The following is a 13,042-nucleotide window of genomic DNA, read 5'->3' as shown; positions in this document are numbered from 1 at the left end:
GGGGAGGCGGAGGACCCGTAGCCAGCAACGAGTTTGTCAGACCGCCACTAGGTGGCAATAGAACGCGTGGGAAGGGAGAACGCGGCGCGATTGAACCCGAGCAGACCGTACGCTTGCGGGGAGAGACAGAGAGGGCCTCGCTATACGCTCCCCCTTCCCCTCCCGTTGGTGGCTTCGCTCCTTCGAGCAACTGGAGGTTCTCGTCAGCCTGTCAGTTAGTGCCGTGGCGCCGTGTCGGTACGGTGTTTGGATGCTACGTTTGTCCGTTTTTCGGGCCGCTCGTTCGACTCGCGAAACGTGCCTCGTGCCCAATGGGGACCTCGCTCCGAACGGGACCATCTAGCCGACAGACACTGCCAGCGCAGAGATAATCAAGTGATTCACCCTTATTTTTTTTTTCTACCCTCAGTGACTGGACGTGTGTGGCCGTTGGTTCTTCGTTCCTTTTCTTTTCCGCGGATTATACATTCGTCTAGTTTGCCCCGTCAATAGTCGCGCGTTCGTAGACCTTAGTGCCGTTTGTTGTGTTCGACCAACAGAGTGGGGTATTTTATATTTATCACCGAAAAGGCGGGAAGAGGAGAGGAAGAAGCCCGGCTGTGATCCATGATTTCTTACGTGCTGTTCGGTGTGTGCGCGGTCTATGCCTGATCGACGTCTGTGCAGTACGCGGTGCGATATTTGAGGTGAGCATTCAAAACTCTTTCTGTTTTCCCACCCCCGTTCCGACGCGACGCCCGCGAAAAGTGACGTTGCGGAGATCCGAGCGACGCCACGTGAACGGCCGGCGCTGGGCCACTCGCGGATAGGTGAACTGCTCCGTTTAGCGTATCCTCAGGAGCGTATTTAATTGCTGAGGGAACTCACACTGAAATTGCGTGAAACTGTGCGAGAATCTCGACAACACTCTTATGGTACCAGTTAAAAAAAAACAGAGAGAGATCGAACGGGAATATTGCTTCGATATCTACCATTCTTCATTATTGAAAGCAATTTGGGTGGGTGATATTCAAAGCTCAATATTCAAAGCTCTTCTGCGTGTAAATTAACACACTTTGAGCCAACCATATTTTATTGAGACGAAACTGAAGAGCTACGATTCAGGTGAATCAAAGTCGCCTAAGTAAAGGCTCCCACGGACCAATGCGAATATTCGCGGCGGCAGCGAATCAGATAAAGCTGCCACGTATAAAAAATCGGATCTGTTGCCGCCGCGAATATTCGCGTTGGTCTGTGGGAGCCTCGACAGCAAATTACTACTCAATAGACAGGAGACTTAAAATACTATCTCGCGTCGAAGCGTACACCCACCGAAAATTCAATCGTTCACTCCACTAAATCCCGTCGCTATCGCGCGTTCCACTCGCTCCTCGAATCCCCTTGATTCCTGTAAACAAGACGAGCGAGAAATCCCATAGAGAAGGAGGTAATCTCGATCGTGGAGTGTATCATTGATCGGCCGAATTCCGCGTCGGGGCGATCCTCCCTTAATCCCGACTTATTGTTGGAGTGCCGACGGCGCGGCGGTCGCCTGAGATCTGATTTCGTTCCTCATTCAACGTCAGCCGAGTCTGCGGCGTCGCGCCCCGTCCAAGTCGAGAGGATGACGTTTTCACGTTTTTCGGCCGAGCGGGCCGGATAACATCGATTAATCCGCTAAGCTCCGTTCCCGAGGAGTATCCTGGAAGAGGGAATGAGACGCTGGAGGAGGGCGACCGAGGACGGAGTAGAGAATAAGGTGGATTAGCGAGAAGAGACCCTCGAAGGGGTCGGCGGGACTGTGCCGGCACGCGAAAGGGAACAAATGAAATTTCGTCGTGGCAAATTGTCCGAAAGCGACGCCGCAGAAATCAGCCCAACGATTAACACAGGGGATCTCTTAAGACTTGCTAATTTCCTGCCCGGGGTGCGCTCGCCGAGGGGGAGACGGTAATATCGGGCGAAGGAGCTAGGGACCATCCATTAGCGGAGTGATCTATTTGCCGTAGCTTCTGTAGATCGGCCGAATCGGGATGCGGACTGGTTCGCGAAGCACAGGCGGTTCTTCCGACGATCCTCGGGGATACTTCTCACGTCTCGGGGGCCGTTGGCGTGCCACAGCCAGGCGGAATGACGCAACAGGCAATGATAGACGAAAGAGAAAGGGCCGCGAACGGAATTGGAAACGGTCCAAGCGAATGTCGAATTCGCAGGGGCTCGTGGACCAGCGATCCAGCCGAATGACGATCGTTTAGAAGAGCGCTCTGCTCGATGGGAACGCCGTGACGCGGGAGCAAACAAGTGAGACCCGAGGCGGGCCGTCGCGCGGACGGCTTCGTATCGTGAAATCCTGGCCCATGATCGATTATTGATATCCATCGTGTCGAGCTTAAGCAGGCGAATTTGTCTCGCGCAGCCACGGACGGGACACGTAATCGAGCGATCGTAAACTTTTACGTCGCGAAACCGAGAATCGTCGGTGGCCGTCAGGGCCCGGAGCTTGGGCACATCCGATTTCAGTGGATTTAAGCGCAGTCAGGAAAGTAGGTTTTGAATATTGATGAACCGGGTATGAATATATTCATAAGACTAACAGTTTATTTCTGCAGTCGAGCCGATTCGCTTCTCGTTGATCAATCGACGCGGGTTCGTGGAATCGCGGCCCCCCGCCCCCAGTCCGCGGTCAATTCGGGCGATTAATATTCCTAGGTACCCTTGTACCTCGAGGAACTACTTTCCGGCGAATCGACTGGCCGTCGGAAATTCTGTCGGTGAATTCTCTTGATTCAAAGTCGATTTGCATCCCGTACAGTACCATTCATCATTATGCGAAAGGTAATATATTCCGACTTCACTTCAATCGTGTAATTGTTCCTCGAACTAAAAACTTTATTACCGAAAGATGAGTAGGTGTACTGCTCGATACTATTTTTTGCCGAATATATGATTATACGTATAAATTAATTGAAAGATAAATGCCCAAGTAAATGCATGTACAATCTTCTTAAAAACCACGTAAGAAGTAAATAAGACAGGAAAAACAATGTGATTACACGAAAGGCCCGTATTCAAAAACCCTATAAAAGTACCCAGAACGGATTTGCCTGAAGTTTTGCACATTAATAAATTGATATTCGGGTGATCGATTCCACCCCTTACATTTGCCGCAGGACCACAGGAAGGGGAGGGGGAGGGGGTCAAAGTGCGCTGGCCACCAAACGCATCGAAAGTCATAACTTTTGAATATTTAAAAAACGAAACATTTCCCCAAGGTTTGACGCATACCACCTGAAAGGGCACAAAATAAGCTGCAAATACTGAGTTTTTGATTAAAATCAGACGATACTTTTTTTGGGAAATGCAATTTTTTTAATTTTCTGCACACGAGCAAACCGAAAAAACGCGTAAAATATGTTTAAAAAAATATATATGATATATAGAACTTATATCATTAGAAAGCTTGATGTTTTTGTGATTTTGTGGCTCCAGTCGCGTCTCGATATGTTGATTTAGTTAAAAGTTATGACTTTCGATGCGTTTGGTGGCCAGCGCACTTTGACCCCCTACCCCTCCCCTTCCTGTGGTCCTGCGGCAAATGTAAGGGGTGGAATCGATCACCCGAATATCAATTTATTAATGTGCAAAACTTCAGGCAAATCCGTTTTGGGTACTTTTATAGGGTTTTTGAATACGGTCCTTTACATGCAACTTTGGAAAACTTATAACGAGGACTAATTTATTGCGACACATTTTTTTGGCGATAAAGCTTGTCGCTTTGAATAGTCACTTGTTTACTAATTGTTAACTTTTAAACAATACGCCATCTTCTTCTAACTAATAAGTGAAAACTTAAAACAATGTCATCTATGTATCAGATAATACACTATTTATTTTACATGAATTTCGTTTAACTTTTCGCGTGCCCGATCGTCAAAAAATGTACCTATACGTTTCCTAAAGTTCATAGTCCAATCAGAGGCTGTTAATTTTGGAGTGAATTGTCATGAATGAGGGGAAAGAATGAAAAGTAATATACCTACACCTATATCTCTCGAAAGCGAAACATGCAATCGTCGCTTTCGTTCACACGTAAAGCAGTATGAATAATTATGAACGGTGCTGTGTGCGCGACCTTTCACCCCGCCTCGTAGCGTCTTTATTATGAAAGGAGGCTCTCAGGAACCTTGCAACGAGTTCATGTTTGCCCGCTGACGAATCGACCGGTCGAAAGCAGCACGCGTCTTCGCTTATCGCGTTTAGATTATTATTAATAACCGCGGCGACAGTTTCGCGAGCATGCTCGAACAGATCGCCGCCGAAAAGATACGCCGGGAAGATCACCGAAGTGGACGGAGATGAGCTCGTGCCCGAGAGTATCAATAAATATCTGTCGGTCGGTGCAGGTTGCGTCGTCGAAATAATCGAAATGCTAATTATTCATTTGCATAATTAACGCGAGCGCGATAAAGCGACCGGCGCGAGTGGTTCCACATGCCATCGAAGATTAACGGTAGCCCTGAACCCCCTGTTAATGCTCATTTTGAATATTAACTCCTCGGAAATGAACGCGATCGAATCGTTGCCAGGGAATTCACCGCGTTCCGATGAATAGCGGGAGTACCCCCTGTTACGCATTTCCAGCGATTTTCGAAAGTTGCCCGACATCATCGATGCAAATTGACGGCCAATCACGTTTCCCACCAGTCATCTTTTAAAGTGGCGGTGAATCGAATTGAATCGCTGAATATCCATTCGACTGTGCGGGGGGTGGAGGGGGGGGGGGAGGGAGTGGTGTTTTTGAAACGCCTTCGAACATTCGAGCGTAATTTCCTCTTGGGCGCACGGCTCGCCTTTGTCTTCCACTCCAATTAAGATTCTAGAAAGCGTCGCGTGGCGGAGGTCGTTTAAATTCCCATTTTTCTGCCATCCCCTTAAGGGCGGCCAACGTCTCGAATCGATTGAAGCGAGCCGAGCCGTCACTTTCGCCAGACGAGCGTAAATTGACCCAGTCGTTTACGGTCAATTTCCGAAAAATCTCGCGTTTCTCGGGGCCGCGCGAGAGACGGCCGAGAGCACCCCTCGCAGTCTGGCCGCCATAACTTCTCTTTCGGCTACATTTCCTTCCTCCGTCGCTCGAGATGATGAGAGGGCCAACAATTGCCGACGTAGATTTCCTCCGTCTCGCAGGGATGTATCACTCGGGGCCACGAGCGGCTGATGCATTATCCAATTTATGAAATATGAACACCGTTCACTTGATTCACGGTAAGAAGAACGAGCCGGGAGAATGGATTGAAAGCAAAGTGACTTTCTGTCCCTTTTATCTAAACAGCGAAACCGTACACGTAACGAGTTAAAATCACATTTACAACACAGGTAGAGCAACTTTCAATTCCGTCAGATAGCAATCTTTCAACTTCACTGCTCGCTTTCCACCCTCGCGCTTTCCGAGCCTAATCCTTACAAAACCATTTCTACGAGGCGTAGGTGATTCGTGTCGCACCGTTTAAGAACTCTGCGCAGCGTAGCTAAGGTTATACACGATCAGTCACCTCCCACAGTGAATTCAGACTTGCTATACGGAGCATCCCCTGTCTATCCAGCTACGAAAAGCCGCTATCGAATCGACACGTCGATTCTATCGCGCAGCGTCGGTGCCGATTTTCCCATTAATTTGCTCGCGGGCGACACGAGTCACCCTGGACTTTCTATTCATCATCCCCGACCCTCGCCTTTCTCCCGCTTACCTTTCTCCCTGGGTGTCTCCTGATTTCGCGGTCCCGCGCGAAATCAGCCGGCGCATGGGCGCAATTAGAAAGCCATTACGTATCTGCCGGTGATGCGCGTGTACTCATTGCGGAACAAACGCTCGCTAGCGGGGGCCGAATTCCCGCGGAGTTTCTACACCTTCTGGCTGGTGGGGTAGATGGATGTCCGGCAATCAGGTGCAGGGACCCCCGACCGCCTTTGAATTCGTCGGCGCGGCAGCTGCCTGATATATTCCCGTTGACGCGGGGCCATCATCGTGCCCACAGGCCGCCTGCTGTTTCGTTTTCGTGTTTGGACGGCGACGTGGAAACGAGCCCGAAGGAAAGAAGCCGCCACTCGCCGATCCACTCGGTAACGTCACGCGGGCCCGATCCACGCGGAAATTGACCGTGAACGATATACGCCTCGCGCCGGGAAAGTGAAATGGCCTGCGACACGGCCGCCCCCTGCCAATAAGGAACTTTTCCGCCGCTTTTGTACGCTCCGCGTTCACTTCTCGTTTCTATCGCCGGGGCTTCTGTGTGACTTGCATCGATCGTTGCTGAAACTGTGTAATAGGATCCTTGAGCTTAGTTCCTGAATGTCTGCCACTTGTTCCGTAAAGTTGGCTAGGAGAAGGCATACCGGTCTGATTGATTATAGTATAATCTCCTCCCTATGGACCCATATTTTCTGATACAATTAAAAGACAAGGCTGACGTGTTTCAATTATTAGTGTTGTAATTAATTATTCTAGAATAAAGAGGCACAAGGGGTAATACCGTAAAATGGGGGAACATTGGCAGCAGGGGATAACATTGGCACATGCCGGGGTTACATTGGCACCTATACGCATGAGCATATAAAGTCGCATTCGGGATCGAGATTTTAGGTACTCAATTGTTTCAACGTTTGCGTTTAGATATCCAATAATCGCCTGTCAAATAGATAACTTTGTTACGTTATACGTTATATTATTAATAACATTAGATCGCAATAATGCCTAGATTTATAGAAAGCATTTATAGACTCCGATCTTGATAAAGCTTTAGCTGATGTTAGAACTGGAATTTCTCAACAGCAAGCTAGTAAAAAATATAATATAAGTAGAGGTACTATTCAAAACCATTTGAAACGTTCTTGTACCAAGCGCGTGGGGCATCCAACTACTTTAAGCACTGATGAAGAAAAAGTTATAGTAAATACAATGTTGGCGGTGGCTACATGGGGTTATCCTTTAAACCGATTTGACATGAAAGTAAAAAAATATCTCGATAAAAAAGGAGTAAATAACCGTTACTTAAAAAACAAAAAATAATCCCAGGAAAGGCACTTATTAGTAGGGAATCGTCACACCTCGAAGACATCAACATTTCTATACCATCTACATCTGGCTTGCATGACATTATAAATAGAACTATTAATTTAATAGATGATAATGTCTGCAAAATATGTTTTTGTAAATGGGAAACATATAAAGGACCCGACTGGGTGCAATGCATAACGTGTCGTCAGTGGGTCTGCGGAACTTGTAATCGAGGAACCGAAACAATTTCTTATGAATGACCAGTCTGTCTGGATGACGATTAGATTTTAGTTGAGATGTAAAAAATAAAATAAAATAAACAAATTTAAGTGTCAATGTATCTAAAGGTTGGAACCGACAGGTCCAGTAATTTAGTCGAGTAGCGAGTAATTTAGTAATTTACGATTGTTTTATTAAACTACTCGACTAAATTTTAATATCCACACACGAAAAATGATTAAATTATTTGCTAATCGACTAAACTACTGGACGTGCCTGAACCAGTCTTTACTGACTTCAGAGTAGTAAAACTTAACCTGTCACTGCTATTTATACAATGTGCCAATGTTACTCCGTACCGGCTGGTATTTAACATGTATTAAAGAAGAAAATGACAAAAATTTTATGCATTTTAACACTCGTAGTACAATCGCGAAACATGCAATGTTATGATAGGATACTTAAAGCAACTGTAAACATTTTAATTTTTACATTATACAACAAAATGTATGAAAAACCTGCCAATGTTCCCCCATTTTACGGTACCTATTCGTCTCGTTGCGGCTTATTCGAGTCACCGGTAAGGGTGGTTTTGGTAGAATTGGGTACGATCGCAGCAATCGAAGGCCTCCGAGGGTCGTCGATGTCGCTGGAGAAGCGAGTGAGACGTCTGACTTTTTATTCCCCTCGTTAGGCTGATTCTCCCCGAGAGTCCTGACCGTTATTGTCCCTCGACGTCGAGATCTGGGACGAGGTCCGCGCATAACTCTCGCTTAATAAAGTAAGAATGCCGGGGCTCGGTGCCCGCGGGGCGACCGCAAGAGTGGTTTAATCGTCGGATATCGCCAAGGGAAAGGGGGTGGCTGGTCGCGGGCGCAACGATTAGCGGCGATTTCTGCGGGCCAGGGCCATTTGTCAGGGCCGGTTTTAAGCAACGCTGCCTCTAACTGGCGTTGTTGCGCTATAATGCCCGGCCAGCGATTCTTTATACGAGCCGCAGAATCGATCCTTCGGCCCGGCTAAACCGATCATAAATCTGAATGGCTTAGACTTAACGCGAGTGCCAGGGGGGAAGAGAGACGCGGAGTGCCTCGATATCGCGCGAGAGCAAGATAGAATGAAGAAACGTCGCGATTCGACAAGCACACGATGCAGGTTGCACCCTTATCGCGCGTCCCGCTTCAATTTTAAACGATGCCACGGTTGATCCCCTCTATTCTAGCTCCGTCTCCTTTCGTCCCGCTCCGCGAAGGCGAGCGTCCTGGGAACACGGGGACAACGGAGAGATAAAATATGCAGGACATAATGCCTACCTCCTGAGAAATACACCTGACACGGGAGAGAGCCGGCGGAGAGGCTGCACCGAATATATCCACCCTGGGGGATAAGCGGACCGGCCAATAACTCATTCTAAATACTTGTATGCTAATAACGATGCCGCGTTGCAACGAAAATTTACTATTCCCAAGCGTTCTCGAACCACTCGCCCTCGCGTTGTCTCTACCTCTCCTCGTTCTTTCTTCCCTTTCCCCGCGGCCTACCTTCGATTGCCAACCCCATACGATCCACGCTCGTTCCTCGCCGCTGCGAACACTCCGCCAGAACTCGAAGAACCGGCGTATTAGTTTTACGTTATACCTGCCACTGCAATTTATGCAATGGACCCGTAATCCCGCGGAACCATAAAGTCCGCTATCTAGATCGTTTATCCGCGACACTTTCTCCTCTCCTTTCGTCCTCCAATTCTCTACTCCTCCCTCTCTGTCTGCCTTGTCACCTTTGCCTTTCGTTGCCAGCTACGTCCTCCTCTCGTCGTGGAAGTTCCTCGCCCGAACGGGACGCGGAATTGAAATGCTCCAACTCGAATGACCCGCGAGAGACGAACGAGAGGAATTCATCGTCCGAGCAGCGATTCTGCGGGAAGACGCATCGCCGATCGCGTACATCGCGTTTCTTTGGCCAGCGTTCGACTACTGCAGCCGCGAAAGAGGTTGGACAGGGCCTCGAAGGCTCAGCATCGAACTTGGCACGATGCTTCGGTATTGACCCTGAGCTTAGAGGGCTGGGACTCTGGTCAAACAATTTAACTTGACCCTGAAAAACAAGCATACCAAGTAGTTTGATATCCAGTTCTTTCCATTTACAAACATATAGTAACGCGAGCCTCGCCTCAGGTCTTCAAAAGACGCGAAACACAAACAGTTATTCCGAAGGCGCGTCTGCCGTTCCCTTTGCACCAACTTCGTTACGACGCCACTAAATCACTATTCACTTTACGCGTTAAACAGTCGAGTCATACGAACGGGCAATATTGGACGAGCTTGCCGCGAGGTGAAACCAACCGTGACGACTGGGAATCCTGAAAGAGAGTTATCCGTGGAAATAAAACAGTTCAACTCGGATCTCTAGCCAATCAGGGAGGCATCGGTCTCGAATTTCCACTCCCTTCGACTCACGCGAGCAAGATTAGGAGATGCTTGAGAAATGCAGACGCGGAGTCGCGGCGGCATAATCGTAAATCAAGACGCGCAGGGTAATTACTTGGGAACGTGCGCATTCGTGTTTGCTAAACAGTCCGAGCCGCGCGACGGACTTGCCAGTAACGAGAAAAGTCCGGTCAATAAATTAATTAAACTGTCGTGACTTCGAAGCGGGAATTGCCGCGGCTGGCCGGGCGTAATGCGTTCGGGTCCTGACCTCATTACCATTCGCGAAATCATAATCGTTTCGAAAATTGCGGAAAGCTTTTAGCCAAGCTGCCGCTTTCGAAGTTAGAGCGGCTGTCCGCGCTCGAACGCGCTGCAACCTACCCTCGGGGCGGGGATCGACCGTAAAATTTGAACGATCGCGGAATGAAAATGCGTCACGGTTAAACACTTTGTTTCCTACAAAACGCTCGTGAAACCCTGCAATGCCCGACATCTTTGCACCTCTATCGAGCTATTCTACGTCAAAACGGATAAGTGGGAGATTTAGTATCACCGATTCTCTTCAAAATTACAGCATTTGTCGATAACCCTGCAAAAACAAAGTATACTAAATTTCAACGGCCTATGTGAAATAGTTTTCGAAATATTTAATGTTAAAGTTTCGAAAGTTCAAACAAAATCGGCTGACGCGTCATCCCTTAAATTAAATTGTAATATCTCGGTCATTTTTGAAGAAATGCTACCGTCTTGGGTTCATTTTAAAGTTGAAGGAATGCTTTCTCAAATTGTATATAGAATATTTTGTTTATTGTCAATAAACTTAACAGTAATCGATGTCAAAGTTTTAAATCGCGATTTCACGTCGTTCCCACCCACGGTCCGGCTTGAAAAAAAAATACCATTCGATTCGTTAAGTCTTCAAGTAATAAATGCCTTTCTCAAAAAAATAGAGAAATTTTGGGAACAGTTAATAAAAAAATAAAACTTACGATAGTGCACACCGCTAGGAATTGCACGGTTCCCATGGTCAGTCCGCACGCACGCGAACGACGTCAAATCGCGATTTAACACTTTGACATCGATTACTGTTAAGTTTATTAGCAATAAACAAAATATTCTATATACGTTTTGAGAAAGCATTCCTTCAGCTTTAAAATGAACCCCAGACGGTGGCATTATCTTAAAAAATGACCGAGATATTACAATTTAATTTAAGGGATGACGCGTCAGCCGATTTTGTTTGAATTTTCGAAACTTTAAGATTAAATATTTCGGAAACTATTTGACATAGGCCGTTGAAATTCAGTATACTACGTTTTTGCAAGGCTATCGACAAATGCTGTAATTTTGAAGATAATCGGTGAAACTAAATTTGTCACCTATTCGTTTTGACGTGGAATAGCTCTATCCTTAATTTGCCCACCCCTATGGAATAGAAATACGATTTCCTTTGAATTTAACAGGGCATGAATACCCTGACTTATTAAAATAAGACGCTTCAGTTTCCAACTGATCCTGCACAAAACATGGGTACGTTCTCCACGACGTCGCAGATTCATCCCCTCCCAGTTCGGTGAGCACACTTTCGAAGATCCTACACTCCTCGGTCGTTAAAGCCAGAGGGCACCAAAGTGGAAGTATGCGTCTCGCTGGGAAAGAAACCAACGCCTTTATTAGCCGCGAGTAAAACCGCGAAGATATTGCATACTTTATCAACGAATATACACCGAGGGGCACATTAAAATTTCTCGAAGGTGTCAACAGCTCGGCGCGACCGGGCGACGTTATGCAAATCGCGGTGCATCAATTAGACGGTATAAAAGGGGATCGCGACGGCTGGAGACGGTCGCCCGGCGGTTCCCGTTTCGCCGAAAAATCGTGGACCGCCCGAAGCGGGCAGAAAGCGGGAGGAAGGGAGAGAAGGAGCGAGTACGCGTGGCTAACAAGGCTCTTCCTTCGCGTCTCACTCTGAATACTCCGCTAACGAGTCCAGCTGGTAAATTATTTCGTAAAAGGGGGCGTTTTACGCGGCCCGCCGCGGCGTCCGAGTTATAATTTCCGCCGTGGCGACTTTATAGAGCCGGTCGTCGTCGTCCACGCGGATACGGCCTCTAAACGTTACCCGTAAGCTGCAATCAATTCAAGGCACAGTCGTGCGTGCGCCTCGCGCTCGAGCATTCGTTTGTCCTGGAAGATTCGACGATAACAGGAACTGTAAAACTCTGTGTAAAGAACCGTTACAACCCGAAGGAGCGCCCCAGGTATTATTAAACACCTGATGAGAGTTCTCCATCGAGTGGAAAAATCGTTAATCACCTGGAACGTAGATCGACGAGGGTGATCGGTGCTCACCCTGTTAAGAAGTTTCGTATTAAGTTCGCCTGCCCGCGATTAGTAATCTTCGGTAAACTCGAACAGGAAATTGTTCCTCGGTGGATAACGAGTAGGTATAAATCGCGAAGCGAACTTTCGGATTTCGGAATCTTGGAGCGGTCATCAGGAGGGCGCCTAGCGTCAATTAGCGTCTTGCAGCGATTTTCTAGAGTTTAACTCGGCGTTGCGGATAAGGGAGCTTCCGCTGGATTTCCCAGTACATTTCGTTTCTCCCTGATAGCGAACTCGCTTCTCCCTCGTTTTACGGTTTTGCTCCCTATTCCGTGGGAAGCTTCTTACACCACACGGGTCTCAGTGAACGGAGGGAAAAGCCCAGTAATCTGGGCGCTCGTGAAAACACGCGCTTCACGGTCGAATCAGCGACGGAACAGTCCTGTTTAGAAGGATACCTATCCTCGCAACGGGTACGCGATTTCTCATCCCCGCCTCGGCCAGGCACCCTGTCATTCGTCACTCTCGGGGGGAATGAGGAACAAAGGGACCGGGTCTAGCGTGAAATTAGCATGCAGGTCCGCGCCCGTGCGCCTAAACGCGCGCCATGTTGGATAAAACATTATCCGCCGTTGAAGGGACGGAAAAAAAAAGTCGTTGGGGTCGCGTGGCCACCGGCAGACGAATTTTCAAACGTCGGACACGTAGAATCGGCCTCTGTCGTGAAGGAATTGTTACCCTTTAATGCATGCGGGCGTCCTTTGTGCCTTTTGAGGATTTTCTCTCTCGCCCACCTCCCTGCCACCCTCCGCCTCCTCCCTGCCCTTCAACTCCTCATCTTCCCCCTTTCGAGCAGTGGCCACCGTGCGGCGGGGGCTGCTCGCCCCGCATACAAAAACGTGAAAGTAAAGGGACCGGGCCGGACATACAACGCGTGCCGTGGAGGGTCGAAAGGCGGTCGCGGGGGAGGGAAAGAAGGGGGTAACCCGTGTGGTGTGGATGAAACGAAAAGGATGGTATATATGACCAAAAGGTG

General features: G+C 48.1%; 1 protein-coding gene across 2 annotated transcripts in view; it reads left to right on the top strand.

Annotated features, from left to right (window-relative positions):
- Positions 1 to 231: 231 nt before the first annotated feature.
- The window catches only part of LOC143376542 (discoidin domain-containing receptor 2), a 145,448-nt gene continuing 132,637 nt past the window's right edge, over positions 232 to 13,042 (top strand). For both annotated transcript variants that reach the window (XM_076827023.1, XM_076827031.1), the window contains exon 1: positions 232 to 686. The gene's annotated coding sequence lies outside the window, so the exon portion shown is untranslated. The remainder of the gene's footprint in view (positions 687 to 13,042) is intronic.

The sequence above is a fragment of the Andrena cerasifolii genome, chromosome 1, assembly GCF_050908995.1.
Source record: "Andrena cerasifolii isolate SP2316 chromosome 1, iyAndCera1_principal, whole genome shotgun sequence".
Classification (NCBI taxonomy): domain Eukaryota; kingdom Metazoa; phylum Arthropoda; class Insecta; order Hymenoptera; family Andrenidae; genus Andrena; species Andrena cerasifolii.
This window is presented reverse-complemented; position numbering and strand designations above follow the sequence as displayed.